We start from the raw sequence: 22,323 nt of genomic DNA on the forward strand, positions 1-22,323 counted from the left end.
GACAGAGAGAATCAACTACAGAAGGGAAAATATTAAGATCTGAGAAAGGGAAAGAATGCCAAAATCACTGAACATAAGAACTGGAGGAGGATGCAGCGTCTGGAGACATTTGCATCCAGGTGTAGCTGTTAGCTCTGCAGTGAACTAGAAAACAAAGCAGTTCATTTGGCATGGGAAGTCCATTAGAGAAGACACTTTGTATCTGTACCTTTCATGCAAAAGTAGTTAATTCAGGGTCTCTGTTCTCTGAAAAACTCACGTATGTCAGCACTTTAGATACTGGAATAGCTTATTCGTGTTGAAACATGGACTATTTGCTCTTTTTCCACTGAGAACAGATTAAATTTCAAGTTCCCCCACTTGGTTAGCAAAAGCATTTCCATCAGCTGGAAACACTTTTCAATCCATCTTGCCAACTTTTGACCTATGCTAGTTTCTTTTGGAAGGTGAAACCAGTCAGGATCAGGCATGGATAAGCAATTCTCCGCTGAGAGCATGTCAAATAGACACCCAGCCTTCCCTGAGCCGGAATGCAGCAAATGGGTATTTCTTGAGAATAGACGCTTACTCAGAGCTGTTCATATAGAAGCAAATAACAAGAACCTATGTCACTCCGCAGTTTCGTAGATGAGCGTAGGCATCACACGTGCTATTCATTTTCTGCAATAATATTGGAGAGTGCTGTTTATATACTGCCTCTAGATCATTTAATTTAAAGAATGTAGCATATTAAAGCAATTGAAAAAGGCATTTGTTTTTGCAGCACAAAAAGAAGAGTCTGATTACTAGACAAAATAATTGACATACTGTTACACTATGCACATTTGCCTGAATACTATGGTATAATAAGCCATTATATAATAAGAGAAGACTTCAGCTAATCCCAGCCCAGAAACATTCAGTCTTCCTTCTTTCACTACTGTCAGTGATCCCCCTGAAGTGCCAGCCAGCTGCAAGTTGATTTTTGACTCAGCTCTCCCCTTTGTATGTGAAATGGAAAACAGAGATCTGTTGCTACGGCTGGCTGGCAGCTCACAGCACCTGATGCCATAGTAGCATTGTCTTTGCAATACTGCGGATGGAAGTACACCTAAGCCCTGCCTCACATTCTTCCCATTATTCCTCTTTCACCATCCATCCACACTATTTTTTTAGCACAGGTCATCACAAGACCAGCTCTCATGGCTCTCCAATTTCCCAGTGATCTGCTGATTGACTTCTTGTTTGCAGGGATGAAAGCTTCCTGCAGGCTGGTTGCACCCAGCAGAGAATACAGATGCCTTGTTGCAGCAGGAAGAAGAAAATCAGAGCTGAAGTCATTATCCCCTTCACCACCACCACTCTCCATCCTCTGTGTAAACGTTCAGACAACATTCCCCCGCCTTACCTTCTTCTTGAGTGTCAAGCAAAATGAAAAGGTTAAATTTGAAGGCTTGTACGTGGCCTTTGGGTTAGATATCCACTTTTGTCCAAAAAAAAGGAAAAGGCTCTACATAGAGCAAAATATTTTTAAAAACACAGCACTAGGAAGGTTCAAAGACTCCATTTGCTACCTTAGATGAATTACATGCAAACTCTAACACTGCTCCCCAGAGAAATCCTTCATATCATACTTCCCTAAACTGACTATTGGAAGACAACTTCAGAACCAAAATCTTGCACCAGTATCCAACATGTCACAGGTGCAAACGTCTACACTCTGAAACACCATACTCCTTCACCTCGCTCTTCAAACAAAAATATAGGGATACTAAATCTGGCCCAGGTTAAGTATTCCCAACTTCAGTCTGGTCAAGGTTTCCCTTTTTATTGTCCTTATTTAGCATCCCTGTTCAATCCTCTTTCCCTCTTTCACATACCCACATTTCCTTCTCACAGCAGGAGCCATAGGCAAAGCTTCATGTGAAAAGAGTGTTACTAAGCGTTCCGGTTCCAGTGCCACGTGCCAGCAGATGTCCACTAGATGATGGACTGCCCTGCAGACTCCCTCTGCATGCCGGCACCCAGGGCTCACCGGTGGTTTGCTACCCCAGGCTGAAGGCCAGTGAATGGAACAATTGTTTTTAGAGTAGTTTACTGATCTTTGCAAAACAACAGCTTTTGGGCTTTGAGTGTTTTACAGTTAATTCAGGAAGTATAGGTGCAAAATGTATGGGCTTAGATTTTGCATTAACACCAAAAATGATCAAAACAACTCCTTAGCTAATTATCTATTTGTTTAGAAACAAGAAATGTCAGTACTGTCAGGAAGGGAAAAAGTTTATGATTAATCTCCATCTATATTCATTCCTCATAATATCCACTTGAAGATGGCATTCAAAAGTATTTTTTAAAGATTCTGTACTTGATTTTCCATCTAATTCATTAATAGAGTATTACAGAGAATTCAGGGAAAATAACATTTCTGTAAAACACATACTTCTACATTCCATACTGCTGTATGAAAACAATTTAAAATTAGCTTAATTTTAAGGCAGAAAAATAATTCAACAGAAAATGGCACGGGGAGACTGGAATAAGCACAGAAAGCACTTGTGTTTAAACACGTGAACACTGAAGTCAATAATCTACAACTCAATTGAAAGCTCGTGTGCAGTTTTCTGTTGTCTTAACTGACTGTTTCAAACACTGACGGTCTTAACATTTCTGCTGCACGAATTTCTGACCTCCCCTCAACGAAGAACTGGGAAACTACACAGTTTTACAGCAGGTACAGAGTAACTAAGCAATTCATACCATGCTGCCACAGATAACATCCCCAAAGGCGTCCTCTCCATCAACGAAGATCACTGAGGAAACCCCTAAGTAACAGTTTAGGATGCTTGATTCACATTATGCTCATATTTATTTGTTCGTCATAACACAGATAAAGTAGTAAAGCAGGTAGTGCAGATCGCACAGAGAGCACCTTCCCTTCTCATGAGAAAAGGCTCTCCAGCGAGGGAAGACCTGTTACACTAATGCAACCTCAGGCAATAATAAAGTATTATACACCTTTGGGTATTTTGAACATGGAATTAAGTCATTTATTTATCTAAGGTATCATGTAACAGCTCTAGAAACAATAGGCACAGGGACTTTAACTATTTTTTTTGATGTACGAAAGAGTTTTGCACATACGTACCTGGTGTCTTGCCATGTCATGACTGCCGAACTGCAGATACTTATCAGCTCAGCCTTAATTAATTTACTCCCAATTGAATACCACATTTAGAAGGAAAGAAATTGTAGTTTTATCCTGGAAGACCACGTCAGTCAAATGGGACAAACTGATACCTTATCTGATTTGTATCTATTCTCTCATCAGGCAGAGACTTACTACATAGGAATTAAAATTAATTCTAAAAATACCCAGCTGCTATTGCACTTATATATTGCATCTTCCTTGGACTGAAATCCTTCTGAGGAAAATAGTTACATTGCTTGAGGCTTGTTTTTCTTCCATCTCGCATGGACATGCCTCAACCACTCATATCACTATTCCATCAAATTTTTAATCACCTATTTGGAAATACCTACAAGTTGAACAATGTTCTACCGCTTATGTGCTGCTATTCTGGTGTTTTAATTATGCTACTTCACACAGCAGAACAAAGTTTGACATTAGTAATGAATCCCATAAATCGTCACTTTAACAAAATACATTCCCTTGAGGAGAGATAATAGAGGCCATATGAAAGCCCCCATTTCAGCTTAAAACCTTTTCAAACTATCTTAATTGTTTTCAGAAAGCCATTGGCAGGATTATGCTCTGTCTGAGGCATAGAAGAAGTGAGTGAGTTATATTGCTGTTAGCTCATTTTTGTTTGATTTTTATTGTGGTGAACATTTAAAAAAAAATAATATGATTGAAAATAAAAAATGAAATTAAAAGGGAATACAACATAAATTCAATAGTACTGACTCTGGAACAAAAGCATGACAACATTGTGCTGGAGATGTGTGATTAACTTTGTGCTACAGATGTACAATCCTTACCATTTTTCTTCATCTCTTCAAATCGTTTTACTAAGGAAATGGCCAATGCTGTAATACAAAGACCAGTGTACAGCACATGGACATCAAAAAAGAGTTTCACACTAATATCCAGTGATTCAGCATGTCGGACACATTGACTTTATAAACACCAAAGCTCAGCATGTTGCAATAAATTCTATTAAACTAATTTCTTAGAATGGTAACTGTTGCTTTTATAATGGTGAAATCAAGACCACATAGGTATCCCTCTCTAAGGGGAACCCAGCAGTCCGGCCTGATTTTTAACTGAGTAATGAAAGCTAATTTAGAAGTTGGGACAACAGAAATTTTGCACTCGCGTGCCATAATTTCTGCAGTAACATGGGCTTATGCTTTGAATGTAATACAGATCCACACAGACACAGATCAATATCAAACACTATGATAGCAACAGGAAGACACTGTCACCTGTAAGGGTTCAGATGTTTCTCACAGCATCTTCCTAAGAGAGCTGTAAAAGGAAGAAAGTGGAAGCACACAGTTCTTTACAGAAACCTGTCCAACTCTTCCCACTGTTATTGCTTATTCTTTCAATTTGCGTATCAAGAATATGCCACTGAGCCCCTCTCCAAGGATAAGCATGTCCCCTGTCAGCTGAAACATGGCAATAGCAATGGATGCTCAGTTTTGTAAACATATTACCATGCATAATCTCAACACTCGGCATTCTCTCTTCCATGTTTTCAACCCATTTAGAAAGGGAAGATTTGGCTATTGCCAACCTGTCTACTTTTCCCCTAGTGCACTGTGGAAAGGATTTCTGCGTGCTAGAAATCAGCGCAGCAAAATGCAGATCTTTACATTTCTCCAAAGGCTGTCTCTGGAACGCAGACCTTTGTACCTGGTTTTAGGGTTCAGAACCACCCAGAAGTAGAGGGAAGTGGACATGACTGAAGGCAGACAGATTCTACTACTTTTTGGCTAAGAAAAAGAGAGCCTGCAGTCCTGCTGCTATAGACAAGTGGCCCACAAATCCTCCCTTGCGTTGTCCTGAGAGACACTCTTCAAAAGATCTAGCATGTATGTGCTGACCTGGGGATAATGAAGATACTTCTGAATGCTGGCCTGCATCACAGGTTTAAGTAGCCTGTGGGGTCTGGAGCTGCCCTCACCTCACCTGGGTGAATATAACTCACACTAAATTAATTTTCTCAGAGAGAGAAAAGAGAGAATCAATATTTAGTCCAGGGTGAAAATGCTTTTTGCTTAAAGAACTCAGCAGTCAAGAAAAATGAGGAGCAATCATTTTGTTCCCATGACAAACAAAAGCTTCCTTGCCAGTAGACACTGTATATTGACAATAACCTGTAAGCATCGTAGCACGCATAGTAATAAGATGGTATTTTGCTGCAGTGGATTTCTATCTTGTAAACACTAGGTTTTGGTACTAAACAAAAAATTTAAAGAATGAAAATATTGCATTTTCCATTAGATAGCAACATTAAAATATTTACAATCAGCAAACATCTAATCCCCCCCTCTGCCAACATCAGTTTTATTTAACATCTCCTAATTTAAATACTGATGTCATAAATAATGACTAAGAAACCATCAAACAATTCAAGATGCGAGAAACAAGAAATACGGGTGTTTTTTCTGAAACTATTATTTTATTTTATTGCAATTACTTTGGTAGAGCACCGAGCTACCACCAAAACCCGCCACACCAAATTAACCAGCTTTTTGTTAACCATGGCAGGTCAAGTAATTAAAAACCTGACGGTTTGGTAATGAGACTTAAAGATACCAATTTACAATGACGCAGTTTCTCATTTCTGTATTACCTCACATACTTAGTATGAAATCCTTGAAGGGTCAAATCCTTGTGTCATCTAGAAATGATTTTGATCACCCCTATCTGAACTGTACGCATTTTGCTTCTAATACAACTTCCAGTCTTCACCCTGTCACATCAACTTGGCCTTTAGTGGCTTGATTCTGCTTCAAAAGATGTTTATGTCATCACCTGCTGCACTACACAGACCTCAGTGGTAGCTATGTCATAGGCCAAATAAAACCAGCTTTCGTTAGCTACCCCCTGTGACAGGTATGAACAGTTCTGGACCATCAGTTTATAGAATGGCATAAGCTGGTATTTAATTAATCAAAACCACTCAAGTGAAGACCAAATCTCCATAGTTTTGGGTGTATTTCTGAATATATTTTTAAACATTCATGACTGCAGTGTGTCCTCTGCATTGAGACTGCATTAATTCTTTCCAATGGCCTTTAATCAAACCAAATCAAATCCTACATGCACCATTTCACCATTATGAGGTGTTTCTTCTCTGTTGGTTTTTGCAGTTATTTCCAACTGCTATTTTCGGTCATTTTCCAGAAAACCAGCACCTATATGAGTGGTCAGTGAAAATACACACCAATAGTGATTCCGTAACTTGCTCTTCAACAAGAATGAGAGTGAGTGTAGGCTCACTTTAACTGGTAAGGACAAAGTAACGCCCAGTCCTGAAGGTGATAACCTGATGTTATAATACCAGACATTAGAAAATGGATATTGATATGGATTGAGACGACAGTGAAAACAAGATTAAAATGCAATCATAAGTGTTATTTTATTTTATTTGTACAGGGGTTTTGCTGAGCCTCAATAAAACTCCTGAGCTGAAAATAGGTGGAGATTAAGCGAGTAGGGTAAGATATGCTTGCTCTGTTCCTCCTCTTCCCTTCATATTCATTTATAGTCATTAGGGGACTTATTGCCTTTTTTCCCTTTTTCTTTTCACACCAGTCTAGAAACACAGCAATAGCCAGGTTCACGCATGGAGAGGACGGCGTAAGCTCCAAGTACATTTCCCAGTCCCCAAACTCATTTAATATAAAATCCTCAAGTTGAGGACATAACAGATATTAAACTGATAAAAACATATGCTCCACTTGATCTTTGCCGAAAGGTCAAGAAGCAAACAGGAATCAGCAGACTCGACGGTTTCTTGGTCTGACTCGGCGCACACACTGAGACTGAAACATTGTCAGACTTTAACACTGCAGCAGCAACAACGGTTACGTAGCTTTATCACTCTGATTTACCTCAAGAAGCTGCAGACCCCAAATAAATCACTCCAAGATTTCAATGAGCTCATGACTTTGCACACACAGTAACGTTCCAGAACGGGAACCTGGGAAAGGTAACGATGCCATGTCCATTCTCCCAAAATATTCCAGTCTTGGTAAGGTTATTTCCTCTTTGGTTAACCAAATAAAAAGAATAAAACACTAAACAACCTCCCCTCTAACCTCCTGTTGCCTCCATACCCCTGCCCCAAGCATTCAAGAAACCTTCTGATTTCTGAATCATTATGGGGTTATTTTAGAACCTTCTCCCCATGGGCTGGAGAGCAGCACATCTCCCCTATAGAAAGTACTTCACAGAAGTCTTAAAGTTGAGGGAGTTTTTAATAAACAGCACACTAAATACAGAACTACACAGTGCAGTGCATTTTCTTAATGCCTGCTCGACTCATTAGAGCATCCTACTCGCTAATTCAAAGACTACATCTCAGTCTTGCCAAAGCATGAGTTTTAATTACTCTGTATCAAATTCCACAAATATCCACACACAAAGAACACACAAGATAATACTGCTAAGGCTTAATAAAAAAAATCATCCCTGTGCATGAAAACTAGAAACATCTTTTGAGCTTAATGAGTAATAACAAAAGATCTTTGAATAACTTGGAACAAGACAACAATTTCTCTAAAATTATTTTAATTTTTAAGGCCTTTGTAAACAGGCTTGGAAAGCTTTTTATTTCCCATTATATTCTCAATCATTCATTAGAATCACTCATTATTTATAAGAATAGAACAGTGGGTCAAAAGTAAAAGGAAATGTATTGTCACAGCAGAAATACCCAGTTAATATAGTGATGCTGGTGTTCCAAACTGCACAAGAGAGGCAGCCAACTATAAGGCAATTGTTTTACTTTCAATACAGAGTATTCAGTGAATTACTATCAGTGAATCTACTGGATTTTAATGAGTTAAAATATTTTAATAGCACAGCTTTGTTCTTCAGTTTAATCACCTTTCCCTAAGGCTCTGAACAACATTTCAGCATGTGCTTAATTTGCTACTGAAGTCAACAGAACTTTCAGTGAATACTGGACGTTAAATACACGCTTAATGAGATTTACTGAATCAGAATGCATAAAACCCAATGTGAGCAGAATCAAAACCCAGAGGCTTTAGCCAAGTCCACCCTGAGCTCCCCTGAAGATATGGGGCCTCCAAAATGCGAATGAAGACTTTATAATTCTTATGACATGTCTATTGTACATCCTTATTGCTGAAATACTTGGATAGCAAAGCGCATAGAATCATAGAATAGTTAGGGTTGGAAACGACCTCAAGATCATCTAGTTCCAACCAAGTAGGAAAAAGGAAAACCCCTTGAATTTACCCTAAAATACTAACCGGAAGCTTTTGTGGAATTTTGCTTGGTATCAGGAGTTCAGCAATACCCTTTGAAACAAGACAACTGTTGATTTGTCTGATGTTTCCCCCAGAAAGAAAATGTAGTATAATTAAAATGTTTTGACTGGAGGCAGGAGGGAATGAAGGGTTGAAATTAAGATATATACTTTAACTACTAGCTGCTCTGTGAAAAAACGAAGAATGCAATGCACAGTACCTTACTTGCTCAGTCATTCAGGCAAACTGTGCTGTCCTCTCAAATCTGCATATGAACATCTGCAGTATATCAGGTGATACTCTTTCTCAGATTAAATTACCTGCATGCCTTTCAGCCCTCTTTTTTACTAACAAAGACAACCAGCCCAGTAAGTATAAAAAAAAGAGATTTGACTCCAAGAGAAAAATTCTCCAGATCCCATACTCACTGTAAGTGTTCAAATCTGACTCAGCAATATTCTAGTTCTCTTCAACCTTACATGGAGGATCTGGTTCTGGCAACAAATGTCAGAGAGACTCTTTTTTGCTGCCCAGAAAAACTAACAGTATATAGGAGAAATATTCAGCAATTTCTCCTCACAATATACTGTCACTAAACCTTTCTCTAATATGCTATCAAAATCAGCAAATCCATTAAAGACAATAATTTGCTCATTTAGATTTTGAATATACCAATCTTCAATAGGGCAGTCATTAGCATGGAAGGAGTTAATCTTGCCCACTCCTTTTAAGAGTAAAAAAGGCTGGGAACAGCTGTCACTCAGGTGATGAATACAAGCTGCCAGCCTTTTAAACAGCAGGTACAGCATTTGAGCTCTGAATTAATTAGCATTCAAAAAGCCTAAACACTGCTGGATAACTCTGCAAGATCATTTTTGTCCCTTCCTGAAAATTAATACTGCTATTAAGATGAGCAAGGACACAATGCACATTGTAATTGTACCGATTAAACAAAGTTTCACAAAAAACAAATTAGGGGGTCTAGCCAAGAATGCATCAAGTCGAATAAAGCACTGCTGCAGATAATGTACAGGAATTCATCTTCACTTTTCCAGGGCATTCACAAAAACACCTAATAGTATGAATTCCTGTGCAAATGCATTAAATGCTTTCTGCATATAAACACAGGCTTCTCAAAAGTTCAAGTTTCTAAATGTTTAAACAGTGGCTTTGTCCCAGAAGCATTCCGGCTATTTCCATACAAGAGCCACGTTTAACATACAGATATACACTGAAATGACAAGGCATGGGAGATTATGTCTCAAATACAGGGCTTCTAACAAATAATGTTGCAGCACTGCAACAAAGTCTACACAAGCCGGTGCGAAAACCTTTCATCCTATATATCATTTAATTTAAATGACAAGCATATTTTAAAAAGCACAAAAAAATGACTGATAGCAGAATTTAATGATGTTTAATAAGTGGCCATCTGTCAACAGTCACGGTGTAAAAAAAGAAGCACATTATGATTTCCCGAAAGATTAGAAATATTGATGCTAATTAAAAGGCACATTATCGTTATCTCAAAGCAATGTCTAAACACTAATCAGACTTCAAGTCCAGCAAAGGGAAAGGGGGAGAGACTTATGGCTGTGACTGTTCCTCAAATGGGTCATTTGAGTTGCTAATCTCTAAAACTGGTGTTAGACAATGTACAGATCAGAACTTGGCAAGTAGCAGATAACTCCCAACCGGGTGGGCAAGCAATTAAACCCTGACCCGACGTATGGAAGATTATCTATTTTAGACTCAACTCTTCAGAAGAAATCTTTGGTACATTTTTTAAAAGAACAGCAAAAGAAGGGAACTATGCTAAACATGACATTTCACTATTTATTTTTTCCCAATTTTCCATACCCAGTATATCAAAACAAAATAACACTTGGCATCACCGTGCCCAAGCATATGTTTAATTGCACGGTACTGAACTGCAGTGTACTAAGTATTTTTAGTTGAGAAATGGATTGATGTCACACGCCATAAGGGACTTGCATGGCCAGTTATGACCAAAACCCACACACAGAGGAATAAACCCACGAACATGGTGTTCTGAAACACTTTTGGCTATTTGGGCCCTTAAGAACACCATTCTGGCGTCCAGGGCTGCTTTGGCTCCTCATGCTGAGTGCTATGGAGGAATTAGGTACATAAAGTAGGTGGTTCAGGCTGTTGCTAATGTTTGCCTGGAGCTCTACCTCCAACGTTAATAGTCAGTTTATTATAATTTAAAATGTGGTATGTATTGCCATTTTCGTAATTCATCTTGATCAAACCTCTTTTAAGCAAACAGACTTCTGTTAACCTCAAATCCATGCTTCACGTTTGAACAGAAGCAGGCAGCAGCCCTTAACACACTTTTTTGTCTCAGTATGTATAAAGCTGAAAAGACTTTTTCTTTGCTTGCAGAGACGTGAAGTTACAGGCCGTTGGCAAATGTTCCCTGTCCTTGGGATACAAGGGATGGGAAGCATGATATAACTGATCCCACCTCCTACATCATGGAAAATGTAGGTAGAGTCCCAGGTACAGCAATATTGATTCTGTTAGCCTTGCTCGTCAGTTTAACAATTTTATGAGGCCAGCTGAAGAGTTTTCAGTTGCTAGAGAAAAGAGGCAGACGGATGGTGAGGAATACTCCAGTATTCTTTGCTGAAGAAGCGAAGCATAGACAAAGTAAAAGGCATGCTGGGAGGAGATGGAGAAAACAGGGATGGCAGAATCACATTGAAATTGTGGAAAAAGGGCAAACTCAAAGCGTCACTGGCATGCTGCAGAGCAGCACAGCTCCCCTGACAATTGAGGCCCAGGGCCACGAGAACCCATACAAAATTAAGAGCAGTCATTTTTTTCTCTCTGTATTTTTCACAGCAAACTCTTTCACCTGTAGCTGCCACCATGAAATTAGCATCTCCACAGTGTAAGCTTCTCTAGTCTTCCTCCTCAGGTCAAAGAATCCATTCATCACCCTCAAGTGAAGCATATTTCTATTTTTACTTGTCATTTTCAAACCATTGCTTCACACAGGTGTGACCTCTGATCCTGATTTTCCCTTCCTGCACTTCCCTTCCTATTCTCTCACAGTCCTCCATTATCTCTTCCCTAAGAAATATTAAAAACCTTAAGAAAGATGTCCCTGGTTTTGATTACCCTATTCCAATCTAACTCCCTGATCTTCAGCATAAACACTTCAATCATTCTGGCATTTTCATTGACTTAAATTAAATGCAGAGCAAGTAATTATTTCACAATCCCCTTGCCCTTTCATACACAGGTCTTCCGCCTTACACAATGACAAAGTATTACCTCCCAGGTCCTTAAATGGTTCAGATACTTCAGATACACTTTGGATAGGAATCTGACATGAGGGGACTCTTAAGTAAACCTTGTGAGGCTTACCCAGTACTAATTATTAGCAATTACAGGGCTTTGCTAATGTTGAGCTCCAATGCTCAAACATGATGTGAGCCATATAACCATACAGTTCTTCCACTGATTAATAGGTTCCTCAGGATCCTCTTAAGCACGAGCTACAAGATCCCCTGTATTTTGCAGCCTGCTAAATGCAAATTCAGTGGAGCTGACAACAAAAGGGAAATTCACAGTACTGGGTAGGTAGATTTGAGACAGGAGGTCTAGACAGACATACAGAAATGAAAAAATACCATCCGTATCCAGTTTTAGCTATGTCATTTACTTCCATCTTCACCACATTTGTTTTAAATTGACACCAAATACTTTATTCTTTGTGCTTCACAGATTCGCCTTCTGACTCTGCACAACTGTTGTACATTGTATAGCTGTTGGAGCAGAAGTGCAATGTATTAAAAGCTGAATAATTGTAAGTTGGGGCATATGGCGCTAAGGAGAATGTAGGAGTTAGGAGGAAGAAGGGGGTTTTGTTTTGATTTTTTCAAGAGTCCGGATATGACTAAACCTTTATCCGGTGGGCAAAGAAAATATCCTTTGTTTCTGTGTCTCTCCACAATTAGAAAAATTCCTTGTTTTTTTCTTCTTTTTTGGGGGGGGAGGTGGGGGTACAGGGGAAAAAGAGAAAGGGATATTTAACATTAAGTCTAATTTACATGAAAAATAATAAACCTTTCTTCTGGTTCTCTCCTTGTGTCCCAAGAAAATCCGTTCTCAAACAGCATTGAGGTTTCTGCTGAAAGCAGCACAGAAATGAGCTAGCTGCTGTGTAAACATGTCAGACTTCATCGCTCACATGCATTGAAATGACCAGCACAGTTCACGCTTCTCAAAGGTATTGCTTCAAGCTGATTGCTGACTCAAGACAAGAACACAACTCTGGTCACAGTGAGTTTCTGAGCATTTTCTCTGCAGCTGCAGGGTATAGAGGGCTTTCTGTTTGTTTTGCTTTTTTTCCCTTTTTTCATATGAAACCTCAGATTCTGAAGTACAGTTTGGCAGCACCAGGCTGAATTCACTGCCAGTTTCCTAGGGTACAGAATCTCTAACAACACAAAGCCCTGACTATCTTCTTGCCCAATAAATAATCAAAATTGTGCACCACGATCTGCTTTAAAAATATGACTTCTTGGTTTTATCTCTTGGGTGCAGCTAATCCTTTCTGTCAAAGGGGTTTCATCCCTAACCAGTCTGCCTGTGACATGTTAGCTCCCAATGCATCTCTTAACAATCTCCATGCACAGCATGGTTCACGGAGCGCACAGGTTGCAGAAAGGACCGCAGGGACTGAGCCTCTCCTCTCTAATGGAATCAGAAAGGCTGTGCTTTCAGAGGGAAGATGCTCATCAAATGAGAGGATGGGAGAGAGCGCGCTGTCAGGGAAGCCTAGGCTCACGTATCGCATTTCGGGTGCATAAGCAGAACAGAGCATTCGTGGTATTTGTATTCCTGAACACCTCTGCTGTCGGGTTGAATTACTGGTCACGTGTTTATTGCTGTCATGCTGGAAAGCTGCCCCAGGAGATGTTTGTTTCATACTCAGCAATTTTAAACAGCTTTTCCCTAGGCTTTAGGGGCTAGCATTGTGTAACTTGCTCCTAGGACTTGTCATTCCGTTTCTCCTGCCTTCTTCTGTCTCTACTTTAATTTTAAGCTTGTTCATTTTAACCCAACGTATCAAAAGCAAGCACAAGAGGCAGTAAAAGCTGGATATAATGTTTTTGCCAGCAGTGAATTATCAGAGGATTCCCCTGGTTTTGTTTGCAGCAAGAATAATGGGAATAAACTCAGTGAGACCTACTGGCTCTCCCCGCTTACATAGGTTTCTTTAAACGCTGCCTGCCCCTCTATCAACAGCAGTCCACATTTAATGCGCAGCTAGGGAGAGGAGGAAGGTGACAGACACCACCATGCTCTCCTGCTTCCTGTGGTACCCTCACTGACCTCTCCTCTCACACCATGCAGCCGCTTTCTTCTTCTTTCTCAGGGAAACAGCTCCATTTTCACCCCTTTGACAAGGAAAGGAAAAGCACATTTGAACTCAGTGTATGGACACTTGACACCTAGGGGGTGTTTCTCCAGTTATCTGGGATTTTAAACCAGTTCCCACAGGACTCTCCAGGCTTCTCTCACATCTTCCATCAAGACAAGAGTTTCAGTTCACTCAATGACCGCAAGTGCTGCAAAAGCTGCTCTTGATGGGTGCCAAACTGCTAATAGCAGAGCGATTACAATAGCCCTGTAATCAAAACTTTAAGGTAGTTTTGTCTTCTGAGATGTTTGAGAAAGAGTTTGACTCCGTATATGCCCACAGGCACATCCATTACTACAGCGAAACCATATAACTGAAGGTACTTTGAAAAGCTGTTTTTATATTCTGTTCTTGGATCAAGCGCATGGTGCAGCAGAACAACACAGTGACATGTTAGCTGACATCCTGCACCACTTTAAATCCTTTCAGACTTAGCATCTTCTATCACCTCAAAAAATACAAGTTTATCTGCAGCAAGTCTTCAAGTAATTCTATAATTTACATTATGTTCTATATAGTTATTTAATGTTACAAGCAGTTGAGACACCCAAAGTATACTCTATGGAGTTTCACCCTGGGCTTTCTGCCAAAGTGCTGGTATTGCAAAACCTCTGTGGGGCATCTGCACACACATAAATACTGCTGCGGACATTAGAAAAGTTCACAGACACAAGTCTATATAAAATGCTTCCTATATACAAAAATCCTAAATGAACTGGAGGCATTCATTAATAATGTGCATTATCTGCAATATTGCATAATCTGCAATAATGGGCAGAAATTTCTTCAAGTAGACTCTATAAATACTTGCAGGATGAATACAGTGCTGTTTTCTGCAGTGGGAGCCCTTCTCCTGGAAGCTCAGGGACCAAGCCAAGATGCCCAGGGACACTTGTCAGTGAGTCTGAATAAACCAAGTGCCTCCCTGCACATGGAGGTTAGACCCAGCCTCACAGTTCCTATGCTGGACAGCGGTAGAACTGCTTGAATCAAGACCTCCATGAACCTACTGGCTTTTCTATTCTCGGCGTCCATGCACAAGCCTCCTATTTGTCACCATTCCCTTCCATATCTCAATTGCTTTTAAGGTTTGACTCAATGATCTCAAAGGCCTTTCCCACCCTAAATGATTCTATGTGTAATAAGAAATGACAAAATTTTGGGTTGGATGAATCACTTGGACCTAATTTTCATTACATCAATGCTTGAACCAAGCACAGATGGGAAGAAGTATGAATTTATTTTATGCTCCCTTTCACATGTCCATAGCAATACAAATTCAGATTTATTGTATTATTGCTAACTGAACTTCACATCTATTCATGTGGGGAAAACATGCAAGGAACACCCAGATTCCTAAATGGATGTTTAATTGTTCAGGTAAAAACAATTAAGCCACATTCACTCTCTACACCTTGTAATTAGGCAAGATCCTGAGGATTTAGAAAAAGAGAATGAAGGGCCATCTGAACGGATTTGGCCATCTGACCCCATTTTCCCATTTGCTTTCAGAATGGCTGGTCAGTCAGCTGTCAGCTGAACAATTCCCAAAATTAAACAAAAAACCCAAAAAAAAACTGACATGATATACTAACTGCTGAATAAGAGCACAACAGCAGCAAACCCACACAACTCTTCCTCTTGTCCAAGCAGTGAAGCCAGCGTATGCTGTTATTTCAGAGGGACACTTGTCTCTCTGAACAGAAACCCTGCTTCACCTGATAAATTGGGTTTATGTGCTTATATCCAGTAACATCAGCTGAATTTAGACACCTGGTGAACTTTGTCGTTGCTGTTTAACTGAATATAAAAGTAAAAAGACCTACTTAAAGAGACCTTACAAGTGAATCAGATCTGCTGCAGGAAGATAATAGTAAAGGATAAACAGAAAAAATGCACAGATTCCTTGTACCAGTCAAAGACTTTGGCTTTTCAAGGCATCTGGTGATCTAAGCAAGTCCACTGAGACCACACGGCACGTAAACAAATTAGCATTTTGTTCAAACGTCAATCAACAAGATCCTTCCATTCAAACCCAGGTCAGCTGCACTGGCAGCTGTTACTCCTGTCTTACATGGAAGCTGAGGAGTGGGTGGTACACCATTCTACTTTGAAAACGGCTCCCTAAAACCTTACACTTTTCATTTAAAAAAAATCCATACAAACAAACATTACAATTCCTGGTGGGAAACTCCCCAACTCCTTCCTCTATCCTCTAAAATGCTGGAGATTAAAAGCCGAACTATTTCACTCTGAACTGCAACCAGTGTGGCTTTCACACATCACACTGTATTGCTCATTGTCACTGCCATAATAGACCTTAGACCTGGTTTTACACACTAAAGTTAACGACTTAATGCAAACTCTGAGAAAAACACAACAGGAACAATACTGGTATAAAATGTCCATCACCAGACCAAAAGACGCTTTCAAAGAATTCTGTCAGATTCCCTCTTAAAGTCATTGCAGAAGGGTAGCATCTCACCACTGAAGCAGCACAGTGTGAGCCAAGGAAGCCAGGCAGGTAACACCGTATAATCCCAACAGAACAGCATGGCCCATCAATGAGTCTTCAAAATCCTTATTAAAGGTACCACATCCAAATACAGCCTGAAATATGCTATCAGGGTACACTTGGGAGTGAGGTGGGGAAAGGTGGTGGGCAAAACCAGGAAGAAATGAAAGCCACTCACAAAACCAAATAATTTTCTTGGTCTTTTAACTGTTTGTCAAAATTCTGAGTAGCTTTCTTTAATGAGGTTTGTTCAGTATGAAGAAATAACCCTGAACTTTGCTAAAAACAGTCTTAATTTGTTAAATAGACTATGAACTGCAAACACACACACGCATTCTTCCTCTTAGCCAGGTAAGAAAACAAAACGTGATCAAGTCGCAGGTGATAAAAAGTCAAGAACAAAATCCAGTCTCCTTCACTGTGCGTGAACAAGCTGTGCTCGTAATCCCTTTCCTAGATATTCCTAGCACACTGTACAAGAGTTTAAAAATGTGTCACACATGACGGTTCTCCTAATACCTTTAATTAACACTACCAAAAGTTATAATGAAAAAGGATTACTTCTTTTTTAATACACTAAGACCTCAAGCTCCTGTTATTTTACATTCTAGTAAAAAGGAAATGAACAATGAAGCTACATTTTGGGATTTAAGATAATCATAAGATTTTAAGTTGAAGGGCAGAAAAGAGGCTTCAGTTTTGAATTTGCTTTTAACAGATACAAGCTTTATGTTCCTTTTCTATTACAAAGACTCTCATTTAAAATTTCACCCTTTTGAATTCCCAACATTTGTTCCCAAGCTGCATCTTCCCTCTGTCCCAGTATAAATGACAAACATGGGTTCCCACTGAATGAAAGGAAGCTAGTTAATAACTGCCTTTATTGTTATTTCTGGCTGTCTCGTAACACCCTCTGGATCTTGCTCTGAATGCAAAATTCTGAGCATCATCCTGGCTTCCACGCATGCTAACATGCGCCTGCTTAAAATAAAGCATGGCTATTTATTGTTTGCAAACTCTCCTCTTCCCATCTGACAAAGGCAACTGATCCTTTCCTGGCTAAAAGCTGGGGTACAGGGGCACAGCAAGATGATGGTCAATTGACTCCAAAGTTCTTGGATGTCCATGTCAAAAGCTGGCAGGTCCACCCAGTATTCACTTCCCAGCTTTTCATGAGGTTCACTCTTCCCTGATTTCAGTGGCAGCTGTAGGAACTATAGCTGTCCAGGCCTCAGTCTCTTTGCTCCAGAAGTGGCTGGAGGCTTGATTCCTAGAGCTTTACCATCTTGTGCAATCAAAAATCCTTTTGGGCTCTATGATCACATCATTAAATACTGAATAATGATCAATCATCATCAAATTATGATCAGTCATGATCAAATGATGACGATATACAAAGGAGAAGACTTTAGCAAAAGTGTTCAAGTGATTGTAACTCACCGACCTTTTAATGCATAGTCTCTATAACAAATTTCCGGGATTTGGAGGCTGGGTTAAAAGACTAAAAATGGTTTGTTTGGATTACTATTTTTTCATTTAAACTGATTGTTTAGGGTTTTTCTTGTTTTAATGTAAACTGAAAAGCCGAACTGATATCCCATTACAGAGCAGGATGTTGATGCCAACAGGCATATCATCAGTTCCAAAGATCCACTTATCAGAAGTCTGGTTCTTAAGCAATTGAAAGTAAAAGACAGAGGTGGCAGATTATCTCCCATGATAACAGGACGATAACATACATATCTGCTACTGTGTTTCATACAGTATTTGCTAAGGCAGAGAAAAATCCTGAGTTCAATTCCAGATTATTGATAAAGGTGCTGCACTTATTACAGATCCATCCCACCCAACTCCACTCCACTCGCAGAACACAGCTCTATAACATTCACACCTCTGCTGAGCATGAGGCAACAGGGGTGTTCAGTGCCCTACTTGCAACAACTTACTTGGAGCCTCTTAGGCAAAATCTTTTACAAGCAAAAACAAAACAAGCCCTTAAGAACTTCCAAACCGTCACTCCACGCAGGGGCTCTGCTTCCTAAATAAAATAAACCTTCTATTTTTGCTTTAATAAGGACAAAACAACATTCTACTTTACTCTTGGTCTCATAAACACTTCAACTTTATTTAAATGGGCTTTTCAGGGGAAAGAAAACAACAAACAAAACCAACCATGCCAGGGCACACAAGGGGTATAAAAATGTCTCAATTCAAACAAATGAAATATGAAGAACTTATAAGCAGCTGACAAAGAGAACTAAAAATTAAAAGTAATATACAATGTAAAGTAAAAATGCTACTCGCTCCTCCCACGATTGTATTACTTGAGTACTTGAAGGTCCAAACTGGCACAGAGTTCCCCAACAGGAACTGTGGGACAACAAAGTCCCTGTTCTGAGAGGATTTAATGAATATCGGCCTTAAAATCATGCCCTGCTAATGCCGCAGTGCAACTCCAATGAGAGCTTGAGTGCAACTGTGCTGCACTTGGAAAACCTGATTTAACAGATTGGAATAACTTTGGAAGCTAACTATAACATGATGTAAGACAGAATATAAATTTATTCCCACTGCCAATGTATTTTGTCCAATTGCTCTGGCATGTTATATTGACCTGAAAAAAAAGCAGCATGCGTTATGTGTGCAAATCTGAGTGCATTACACAGACACCTCTCCCAGAAAGCATGCCTGTGTGGGATTGATGGATGCAGACAGTATTTCTAATGGCATTTTTAATTGGCACTATGATGATTAATTGGGGCCCTCACACAACTCTAGGAGTTCTCATTACCCAACAGCATGCTGCCCTGGCACACTGTGTGGGTGACTGTTATTACTAAATAGTCACCAGATCATGAGACACTGATAAGATCGATTTTATACATGTCTACGAACCCCAGAAACTGAAGCCTACTACTGAGGCAGCGGGTGAATTCTCATTCCTTCTTAATATATTATTTCAGCAGTGCTCATATGCTCAAAAGGCCTTCAGAAAGATATGGAAAAGAGGCTATGCATGTAATAAGGATTAAGTACTCTGTACTATTTTTGCCACTGCAGTTTACGTTTGCTTATGTGTACACACAGGTATTGCGGTTACCCCACAGACTACTGCAGGAGTTACCCAGGCTGGGGGAGGTTATCAGACATCACTGGCTGCTGGCAGAAGCGCAGAAAAGGCCATCACACAAATGCCTCAACTACACCCGGCTGCTGCTGCCTCCCACTGAGAGAAACGCCTGATGTGCTGCCGCTCAGACAAGATCCAGCTCCGGTGTCCATTGAGGACACTTGCCCACCCCCGGCAGCCTATCACGGACAGCAGGCATGTGGGAGGAGGCAACCTGGCAAGGACTCCGAGGGTTTCTGCTTTTGCTTTTTGGGTTTAAAAAACCTCTCATCTGGCTTGCTCCATCCGTCCTGCTCCCGTCTCTCCTCAGCACACACGCTCGCCACAGCCAAGATGCTGCCACACGCCGCACCCGTTCCACAGTTAGAGCAGCGTTTGCTGCATTAAGGGCTTCCGGAGCCGCTCCCCGCGCTGCGCCCCGGGATCCCGGCGGCGGGATGCATCCCCACCGACACACGGGCACGGCCGCGGGGCTTGGCCGCCGCTGCGCATCGGACGTAACGCAACGGCTCCGGCGGCGGCGGCCAACGCTCTGAAGGAAACGGCGCGGCAGCCGCGAGTGGAGCTGCGGGGCGGCCGGGGCTGCCGAGCCCGACCCGCCGCCGCTGCCGCAGCCATGGGCCCCGCGGGGCAGCCGGCGCTGCCCGGCGGGGAGCCCGCACCCGCCGCGGGGACGTGGGGCTACGGGCACCGGTCGGTGCTTCCCTCACAGCCAGGCTACGGCAGGGAGCAGTGCTGGGGTTGCTCTGACTGCTCGATGTGATTAAAAGCTGCTTAATTGGCAAAAAAAAAAGACCCTGAACTGATTGGAATTCTCCCGAATCAAAGCCGCTGACAGCACCTACACGCAAGTTTTGAACTCTGCCACTCTGCTTTGGTGCTGGGTAATTAATACTGTGGTGACAGTGTGCCCAGCACATCTGTACAGCGAAGGGTGATGGCCTTGGGTATATCCACAACCTCTACCGGCAAGACCATGCATAAGCCCATGAATGCCTCTAGCACAAGATGAAGAAACATTTAGCCATTTAAAAGCATTCCGTAAATAATCTCGGATACCATTAACGCCATCCTAAATTCTGTGAATGATTTAGGGTTTTGCCACGCACTGACAAAGGACTCAGATTCTCATTAGAATTCTGTAAAATCTTCTTACACAAATCTGCTGTCAGCTTCAATCCATTAAAAATAATAAAGGTATGCTCCAAATTGGGGACCAAAGCAAATTTTGTTTAGACTTAACAGATTCAATTTACAATGCTGCTAATCGGATAGCACCGATACACTCCTCACTTGGCCGTGACAACGTGATCTAATGACATTTGGCCCCTTTTACGTCATATTGTGAGTCTGTAAAATGCTGGTCACAGCACAGATTCACCCCCAGCGGCAGGTCAACATTCGTCACTTAGGGAGTAACCAGGCAAAGCATAGGCTGCTGTGCTGAGCATCCTTTGTACCTTTGCAACATCCCCTTCAAAACCGGAACCTGCAACAGTAATCACCCACCAGCCAGCAGAGGAGAAAAGCTGAGATCATCTCTTCCCTGATAAACTGGCTTGTCATGCTCTTCCTTTTGCCTTCCCACTCCAAACCAAAACAGAGGTTTTGCTGCATCTCAAAAGACTTAACAGCCTACATAGAAGAACACTGGGAACGGACAGTATCATAGAATCAACCAGGTTGGAAAAGACCTTTATGATCATCAAATCCACGCATTACCTCAGCACTGCCAAGGCCACCACTAACCCATGTCACTAAGGGCCTCATCTACACGGTTTGTGAACACCTGCAGGGACGGTGACTACGCCACTGCCCTGGGCAGCCTGTTCCAATGCCTGAGCACCCTCTCGGTGAAGAATTTTTTCCTAAAATCCAATCTAACCTTCCCTTGGCACAGCTCGAGACCATTTCCTCTTGTCCTATCGCTTGTTAACTTCGGAGGAGAGACCAACCACTTCCTCTCTCCATCCTCCATTCAAGTAGTTGCAAGTATGATGACCAGCAGAATGTAAGTCACACAAAGAGATGGGAGTAGCTTCCAAGTGTATGTTTCTTTTAAAAATATTTTTTAAATTATATAAAAAAATCCACTCTTCTGATGAGAACAAACCTCAGGACTGCGCTTCCTAAGCAGACCCTGTCCTGCTAGAATCCAGCCAGGGACTAGGGAGGACCCAGGTACCATTAGGGCAGTCTGCACACCAGAGATACACACATGGCACACCAGTACTTTGGAGGTTTGCTCATAGTTGCAGCTCCCTGATAAGACACACACCTATTCTCCCGAGAAACAACGTATCTGCCCTAGCGCATCTGCAGCTGAGTTCCACCAAACCCACATATTGCTGCAACGTGTTTTTACCTCATTTAGTGAGCTAAGTAAAGGCAATGTCAATTAAAACCAAGCCAACCAAGGAGTCACTTGTCATGGAGGTGTGCTTTTTTAGGCATGACAGTACCGCTGGAGTAAACTGGCTTTGAAAGATTTCTAAGTTTTGTGGTTTTGAGGCCTTTGTGAACCACTTTTTAATGCATTTGGATCATTAAGAATTAGTTTAAGTTGTATGTCCCTGGGAAAGAAACTGCTGCAAATCAACCTTATTTTAAATACACACGAACAGCTTAAAATTGCACCGCATGCCATCACTAACATGCATTGGCTTCCAACTCCAAAGCAGGTTTAAGTTTCGCAACAGAGCTGAAGACATCATTCAGAAACAGATGTTCAAGTGTCATGAAAAGCAACACTTACTGAATAAATGAACT

At 41.0% G+C, this 22,323-nt stretch overlaps 1 protein-coding gene and 1 non-coding gene across 4 annotated transcripts in view; both read right to left on the bottom strand.

Moving 5' to 3' along the window:
• Positions 1 to 22,323, bottom strand: part of MACROD2 (mono-ADP ribosylhydrolase 2) — an 890,631-nt gene that overhangs the window by 474,875 nt on the left and 393,433 nt on the right. The window lies entirely within an intron of this gene.
• On the bottom strand, positions 6,753 to 6,942 carry LOC136016034 (U2 spliceosomal RNA). Its single transcript, XR_010613476.1, has one exon. It is a non-coding gene; the product is annotated as a U2 spliceosomal RNA (small nuclear RNA).

This window comes from Lathamus discolor, chromosome 5 (assembly GCF_037157495.1).
Source record: "Lathamus discolor isolate bLatDis1 chromosome 5, bLatDis1.hap1, whole genome shotgun sequence".
In the NCBI taxonomy this organism is placed as follows: Eukaryota; Metazoa; Chordata; class Aves; order Psittaciformes; family Psittacidae; genus Lathamus; species Lathamus discolor.